The sequence below is a fragment of the Numenius arquata genome, chromosome 8 (assembly GCF_964106895.1).
Source record: "Numenius arquata chromosome 8, bNumArq3.hap1.1, whole genome shotgun sequence".
In the NCBI taxonomy this organism is placed as follows: Eukaryota; Metazoa; Chordata; class Aves; order Charadriiformes; family Scolopacidae; genus Numenius; species Numenius arquata.
Window position 1 is genome coordinate 58,976,566 of NC_133583.1, and position 7,162 is coordinate 58,983,727.

At 42.0% G+C, this 7,162-nt stretch overlaps 1 protein-coding gene across 1 annotated transcript in view; it reads left to right on the top strand.

The window, feature by feature from the left end:
- Positions 1-5,887, top strand: part of NFIA (nuclear factor I A) — a 256,619-nt gene extending 250,732 nt beyond the window's left edge. The window contains exon 10 of the mRNA XM_074151822.1: positions 1-5,887. This exon is cut by the window's left edge and continues 1,552 nt beyond it. The gene's annotated coding sequence lies outside the window, so the exon portion shown is untranslated.
- The last annotated feature ends 1,275 nt before the right edge of the window (positions 5,888-7,162 follow it).

Genomic DNA, 7,162 nt, shown 5'->3' on the forward strand with positions numbered 1-7,162 from the left:
AAAAAAAAAAGTTTGGACCCCAAACGTCCTGTATCTTATGTACAAAAAAAAGGAAAAAAAAAGAAAAAAAAAAAAGAGTGCAAGTGATTTTTTCTATCAGACAGCGGAGCACCCCTTTGCTTCACATGCAACTTTAAGAAGGTTTCCTATACTATACATATATATACGTTCTGGTTGGCGAGTCCAGCTAATCAGAGAAAGTCTCTGCATGTTCTAGTGTTAGTAACTAATTTTTATATAGTTAATGTAGGGTAAAGTAGAGTGCATTAAGACACAATATTGTAATCCCTATTCCAGGCACTTGCCTTTAAACTATGTTTGTTCGACCCTTCAGAAGGGTTTCTACTACTGTCCTATACAATCAAGTAACTGAAATTCTTGGGAAGACACTTTGCTCCTCATCTTTTCCCTGAAACAATGTTTTGTTTTGTTTTCTTAATTTGCACGAAACAAAAAAAAAAAAAAAAAAAAAAAAAAATTCCATATCAATGTGCCTTGCCCTGGATAGCGATTATTTGTGGAATTGTTGCACATGTTCCTATATTGAAAGGGGGTTTTTCCCTAGTCAAGCATTTGGAGACACTTTTTGTAAATGTGACTTTTATGTCAGCCATTGTCAGTTTCAACATCTAGAACTAAATAGGATGTTAGTTGTTCCGCAGATAGGAGTAGTGTTTATTGTCCTGTATGGTCAGTGGCAGTGCTATTCTGAGATCTGTAGATGCTAGATTATCAGTATTTTTGGATGTTGCTGCATTTTACATTTTATTTGGAGTCTTCCTTTTTTTTTTTTTTTTTTTTTTGTTTTGTTTTCTCCCAGATATATGAAAATATGCAATACCTGCTTATATCATGTAGAAAAGCTTAGCAATTATTAATTTTTCTTTTAATTTTTTTTTATTTGACCAAAGTTGGTGCTGCACTTGACGCAGTGTGTTTTAGGTGTTTGTCTTTGTACTTTTGTGATTTTTGAATGCACATGCAGGAAGGGCTCTTCTTAGAGAAGCAGTCAAACTGTGAAGCACTAAGCTGAACCCTGCTTCAAGCAATTTTTGTTTTACAACTGTTCCTTTCACAAGCAAGCCTTAAAAAAAAAAAAAAAACTTCCTTTTTCTTCAGATCCCACACCCATTTTTATTAGCAGACTGCAATCAATCCACATTCAATAAAAGTATATAATGCCCATTTTTATATGCACGTTTTTAAACTTCCAAGTTCTGAAAATTGTTTACTGGTTATTCTCTATTTAAGGAAAAAATAAAATGTTTTGGATTTTCATATGTGTCTGATAAGTGGTTGAGTAGTCATTTTGCTCTATTGTATTGTGTGATTGTTAGTATATGGTATCACATCCTCTAGCCAGCATCCTTTGCCTTCCCTATAGCACTTAGCTGGGCATTACTTTATTAAGACATATGTGCACTAAAAAAAAAAAATAGCAGCTTTCAGTGCTTCACAGTGAAGGGAAAAAAAGCCTAGACAAACATTTTGTCAGAACCTTGCTATGAGACAAGGTATTACCAGTAAATTGGTTGTATATACAATAAAATTGCACCCTTTTTTAAACAAAACAAACTAAGCAATAGTTTGGGCAGTTAGTTGTTTTTAGTGAGCATGTTGTAGTCATGGCTGCAAAGAGAGAGAATTAAACTGCCCACTCAGAAGATATGTAATTTGTATGTTGTATAGTTTTATTGATTACACTGATTTATTCTACCCTATTTTATAATGCAGGACTTTTGTAATGTTGTTTAAATGAGGAAAAATTTCTGTCAAATTAGCTTAGTGGAATTTCTGATTGTTCGTTATAAAGGCAGCGTTCATAGAATTGCTTTTTTTTTTTTTTTTTTTTTTTTCCTTTGGGAACTGGATTTAAGTTAAAAACTTTCCCGTTTCCTTTTTGTATGTATTTAAATACAGTTATTTTTCTTCTCTCAATGGTATAGCATATTCCTATGCTTGAGAAGTATAGGCTACTGAAGAACCATTGTAAATGGACATTACAGGTATGCTGTATTTTTGAAGGTATTTTTGTCATATTAAGTTTGATGACGCTAAAGTTAGGGAACTCTGAGCAGAATTGCGAGAAAAAAAAATGTTTTAAAGGCTTTAAAACATTAGGTAGGCGGTCGAGGGTGTTAACCAACAGGGGTTGTAAAGTATTACACACTAAATTCAAGTTTCCTCCACCTCGCTCTCCGGCGGGGAGGCCGGCAGTTCCCTTCCCTGCAGGTGTAGAGAACAATCAGTGTTTTACCCTCCCGGCGAGGGCCGGAGCGGGGAGAGCCGAGCAAAATGGGGGGGGTCCCGCTGGGGGTGTGCAGGCAGGAGCAGGCAGGAGCAGGCAGGAGCCCCCGGGCTCCGCGCTGGGTTACCTTCCCGCTCCCCTTCCTTCTTTTTGAGTCAGGCGAACAACTCTTTCTCTTTTTTTTTTTTTGGGGGGGGTGGTGTTTCCTCTCCAGAATCCGTCAGACGCACAAATATCTGACCTGTGCCCCCCCCACCCCCATCCAAATTGGAAGCCCGAGAGATGGCTTAGCGCGAATTGACTTCTTCTCAAGTTAATTCCTTTTTTTTTTTTTCTTTCTCTTTTTTTTGGGGTTTGGTTTTTTTTTTCCGAGCGAGGGCACTTGCTTTTCTCATGCCGCACACCCCAGCGATGCCATTATTATTTATTCTTCTTCCTTTATAAGAAAAACTTTGGGGCTTCGAGTTTAGGCAGCCATGGTACACTTTGTCTCTGTTGCTTGTTCCCCCTCCCCTTAAGGTCGAAGGGGAAAAGAAACACCAAGTTTTCTCAACTCCGCAGTATTCAGTCAGCCCACAGGAATATGCAAAATCCCTCTAACATTTTTTTTTTCTTTCTCTAGTTCTCTTTGTTCCGTATATTTGCAGCTTTGTAGTAACAGTGTTATAAAATATTTACTGTACAAAAATACAAAAAAACCCAGATACATAGCCTAAAACAGTTTTTTTTTCCTTGTGGTGAATTATCTTTTTTTTTTTTTTTAAAGAATGTCAGTTAATATTGTACTTTGCATTGTGTCTCTGGAAATATCTTTTTTTTTTTTCTTTTTTTTTTTTTTTTTTGTGGTAGAAGGCCTCCATCGAACAAAATTAAAAACCATAACCGGCATGACAATGTAAGGAGAGCTTCAATGGCACCTAAACAATAAATAAATAACAAAAATCAACCTCATGAGGTCTGTCGGAGGCAGGTCTTGTGAAGTTAACACTGCCTGCTAGGCAGGATTTTCATTAAATCAAGCTTATAATGCCAATTTTGTCTTGAAGTCAATGCATGTATTACTGTTTGACAGTAAACCCAGCTATGCCATCATCAAGTCCAAGGCTGCGCAATAGTCTAATTAGTATCGAGTACATTTTCCTTTTATTTTTTCCAATAAAAAAGCAGTGGGATGAAAATTGCTTTGATATATAGCAGGTAACATTGAAGCTATTCCATAGCACTTAACTGTAGTGAATACTGTGTCACCAATTCTGAAATCAATTTAATGTTTAATGCAAATCCATTACATGGTGCTATTACAGGCTGGCAAAATGATTTACAAAAATGTGACAACTTGGGCTCAATTCACTCTGCTTTCCAACAATGTAAATGCATAGCAGTGTTTATCTGCATGAAAACTATGCACTAATCTATCTGAAAAAAAAAAAAAAAAAAAAAAAAGAAAAGAATATATCAACTTTGGTATCTACTTTCCGTTTACTTCAATCCTTGCCTTTTCGGTCATTGTTATAATGCCAGCTTTAGGACAGAAAGAATTATAAGAAAACCAGCATAATACCTGATATATTAAAATGTAGTGCCTGTGAAATCTGTATTATATTGCTCTTCTGAAGTAAGATTTTTCTACACCGGTAGCCTTCGCTGTCTGTCAGAACCTTCTGATATAGGTGATGTAAAATAACCGTACAATATTAATGCATGCTATTCCATAATGCTTAGTAGCTGTATGAATATTACTCAAAGTTATGTTAGTCTTTTTTTCTGACTTGGTTCTTGTCAGATAGGTTTAAAGATATTTCACTGAGAACGCAAATTCTGTCTTTTCTTGATTTGGGGTGTTTTCAGTATTTTGGAGGTATACATTTACTTAAATTCAGTATTACTTGTGTTTTGGGTTTTTTTTCTTTTTTTTCTTTTTTTTTTCCTTTTCTTTTTTTTCTTTTTTTTTTTTTTTTTTTTTTTTTTTTCTCCTCCTAGAGGGCAGGACATGGTGTTTGAGACCAGAAATCCGTGCCTGGTAAGATTTTCGTCTCAAAAAAAAAAAAAAAAAAAAAAAGCTACCCTAAGAATTCAGAGAGCTTGCTCTGAAAGAACAGCCGCATAAAGTTCAAAATTTGAGGGACAGTCCTTTAAAAACCCACAACCCAGATCGAGCTGACGTTGCGAGAGATTTCTTAATGGGCAGCGGTTCACCAGGTACCCCATGCTTGACCCTTCTTCACACCAGACTTCCTCATATAGAAAGAAAAACCCTTTTAAAAAAAAAAAAAAAAAAAAAAAAAAAAAGAAAAAAAGAAAAAAAAAACCTCATGTGGTTGTTTAGTTTCATGCACAGTTGCAATATTTTTCTTCAAACAAACTCTGTACAAAACTTTGGGCCCGATTCATAAAAGCTCTGTTGCTATTAACACGGGAGGCTGGTGGGCTTGTTTTTTTTTTTTTTTTTCCTTCTCGGCCAAAAAGAAATCGAGGATGGCTTGGTCTCCCAGCCCGTGCTTGGGTGAGCCCCGCTGTCCTCTCCCTCCCCTTCCCCTCTCCGTCCCCCCGCCACCTCCCCGAACCCCAGGGCAGCCCCGGGAAGGGGCCGGAGGCAGCGCAGGACCACGCTCCCACCGCAGGCTGGCGGGGGCTCGGGGGGCCGGGGCTGCGGGACAGGGTGGTAGGAGGCTGCTCGGTTACAAAAGAGGTCTCCTCCGTACCAGAAAAAGACGCCAGATCCCTACCTCTGAGCTCTAGAGGAAAAAAAAACCTTCGTAAAGTCAAACGCTCGCACACAATGTGAACTTTTGTACTTCTACGCTGCTTTTTTTTTTTTTTTTTTTTTTTGAGGGGGGGGAAGACTGTTTTCCACTGAGTTAATCTTCTGTACTCCAGCATGAACAAAAACAATTGTGTTGGGTGAAATTCCCCGCACACCCACCCCCCCCCCCCCCCGCCTTTTATCTGCATCCACAAATTAATATGAGGGGAAAAAAAAAAAAAAAAAAAAGAAAAAAAAAAAAAAACCACCAAAACAAAAAGAAAACCAGCTGAGTTTGTAGCCGGAGCACGGCAGGAGGGGGGTGCCCGCCTCGGCTCCCCCCCGCCACTGCCTGTCCTCGCTGCGGCCGCTGCCGCGGGGAAAGGTTCTGCGAAACTCTTTGCTTTGGAAAAAATACAATCGAGGAGAAATCTCCCATTCCGGCCGCCGAGCCCCCGGCCTGGCCCGGCCCCGCTGCCCCGGGCTGGCCCCCGCCTGTCCCGCAGCCACCCTTTGAAATTCGGGGCGCTAAAATTTCCACCGGCCGCCTGAAAAGATCTGCTGCAAATTCACTTGACACCCGTGTTAATACCATGTCGTGTTCATTTTTTTTTTTATGAGTCAGGCCCCTCGTGCCTCTAGTATACTTGTATTGACTCTCATAGTTACCATTTTAGTTTTACTGTGTTCTGTGAAAAAAAATTGTAATTGGTTGAGAATCACTGTGGGCATCCATTCTTATTCAACTAAGTCTCCGCAGGTTTTTTGAGCTGGTGTGGATTAGTTTAACTCTTGTATTCAACCATTAGTGCTACCACCTTCTCACATTACAATACAATTACTGGAAGCAAGTACTGCATTTCCTATGCAACAAAAAAGGAAAATAAAAAATTGCTAATGCTATCGGGGCTGCGTGGTTCTTTACTTCCAGCCGGGCGCAGGCGGGGAGGGGGGGGGTGTGCGGCTGCGGGGCCGTGGCCATCGCCGCCGGTCGTGGCATCGAGCTTTCCGGGCAACCTGGGCAGGTCTGGGGCTTCCCGGGAAGTTGCTGTTCCCAAATCCCGGGGATATTTGGTTAAATCGAGTCACTGCCGTCACACGGGCCGTCCCTTCCCCGGCTGGCGGTGTCCCCTCGACACAAAATCGTCCCTCGCGCGGGCATTAATCTTCAGCAAACCTCTGCAGGTTAAATCATCCAGAGCGGAGGCGCGAAGCACGCCTAGAAGAGACTGAGGAGATCAATTAATTCCGCGAACGCTACCATATATCTTTAAAGGTAGCTAAACTTTACAAATACTACCACGTTGCCGAAGAGCGGCCGCTCTGCGAGGCTTCTTGCGGGCGTGGGACGGGGAAAAAAAAATAGGTTTCCTTAACAACCTTTAAAGTTTTCTTTAAAGCTTTTCACTGGGCAGCACCTTCTTCTTAAAAGCGAGGTGCAGAAATTAACATTTGCGGAAAGGAATTTTTTTGCTTTTAAGCCATCCTGGCTGTTTTCTACCTAAAAACTGGCACTGAGGGCCAGTGCAGCTCTGCCACGTGGCCTTGGGGGACAGGAGACAGGGACCACCGGGACACCCAGCCCTTCCCAGGGCAGCACCAGCTGCGACACCAGCTCTTCCACGTTATTTTGGGGGAAATGAGTGTTTTCTAGCAAACAGTTGCCCGACGCTCCTAACCCGCTGCGATTTCCTTTCTCCCACCTCCAGGCAGTTTCGGTTCAGGCTGCAGGGCCAGGACGGGAGGTTTGGGCCGTGCCAGCTCTAATGTCACCGTCCTCGGAGGGTGCCCTGGTGGCCCCGGTGCCCACGGTAGCAGCTGGGGACAGTTGGACCCCATTCAGTTCGGCTTTTTTTCTCATGAAGGGGACTAAATCTTAAGGAAAAGCCCCATTTGTCCTCACAGAAAACACAGTGCCCCAAGCAGGGGCTCACCAGCAGCGATTCCCCCGTGAACCCTGGAGGAGGGGGGAGAAACAGGGCAGGACTCCCACTTTGGGGCAGAAAACTCGTCTGCAGGCAGCAAAAACGAGCCCAAATGGTGACGATGCCCCTTTGGCTCAGAGACGAGCCCAGGCTTGGGCAGCGGGAGCTGGGTGCTTCCTCCGAGCAGGGGGTGTTGGGGCGGGAGGGAGGGATAGGGACCCACGCACATCACTGCGTGAAGATACA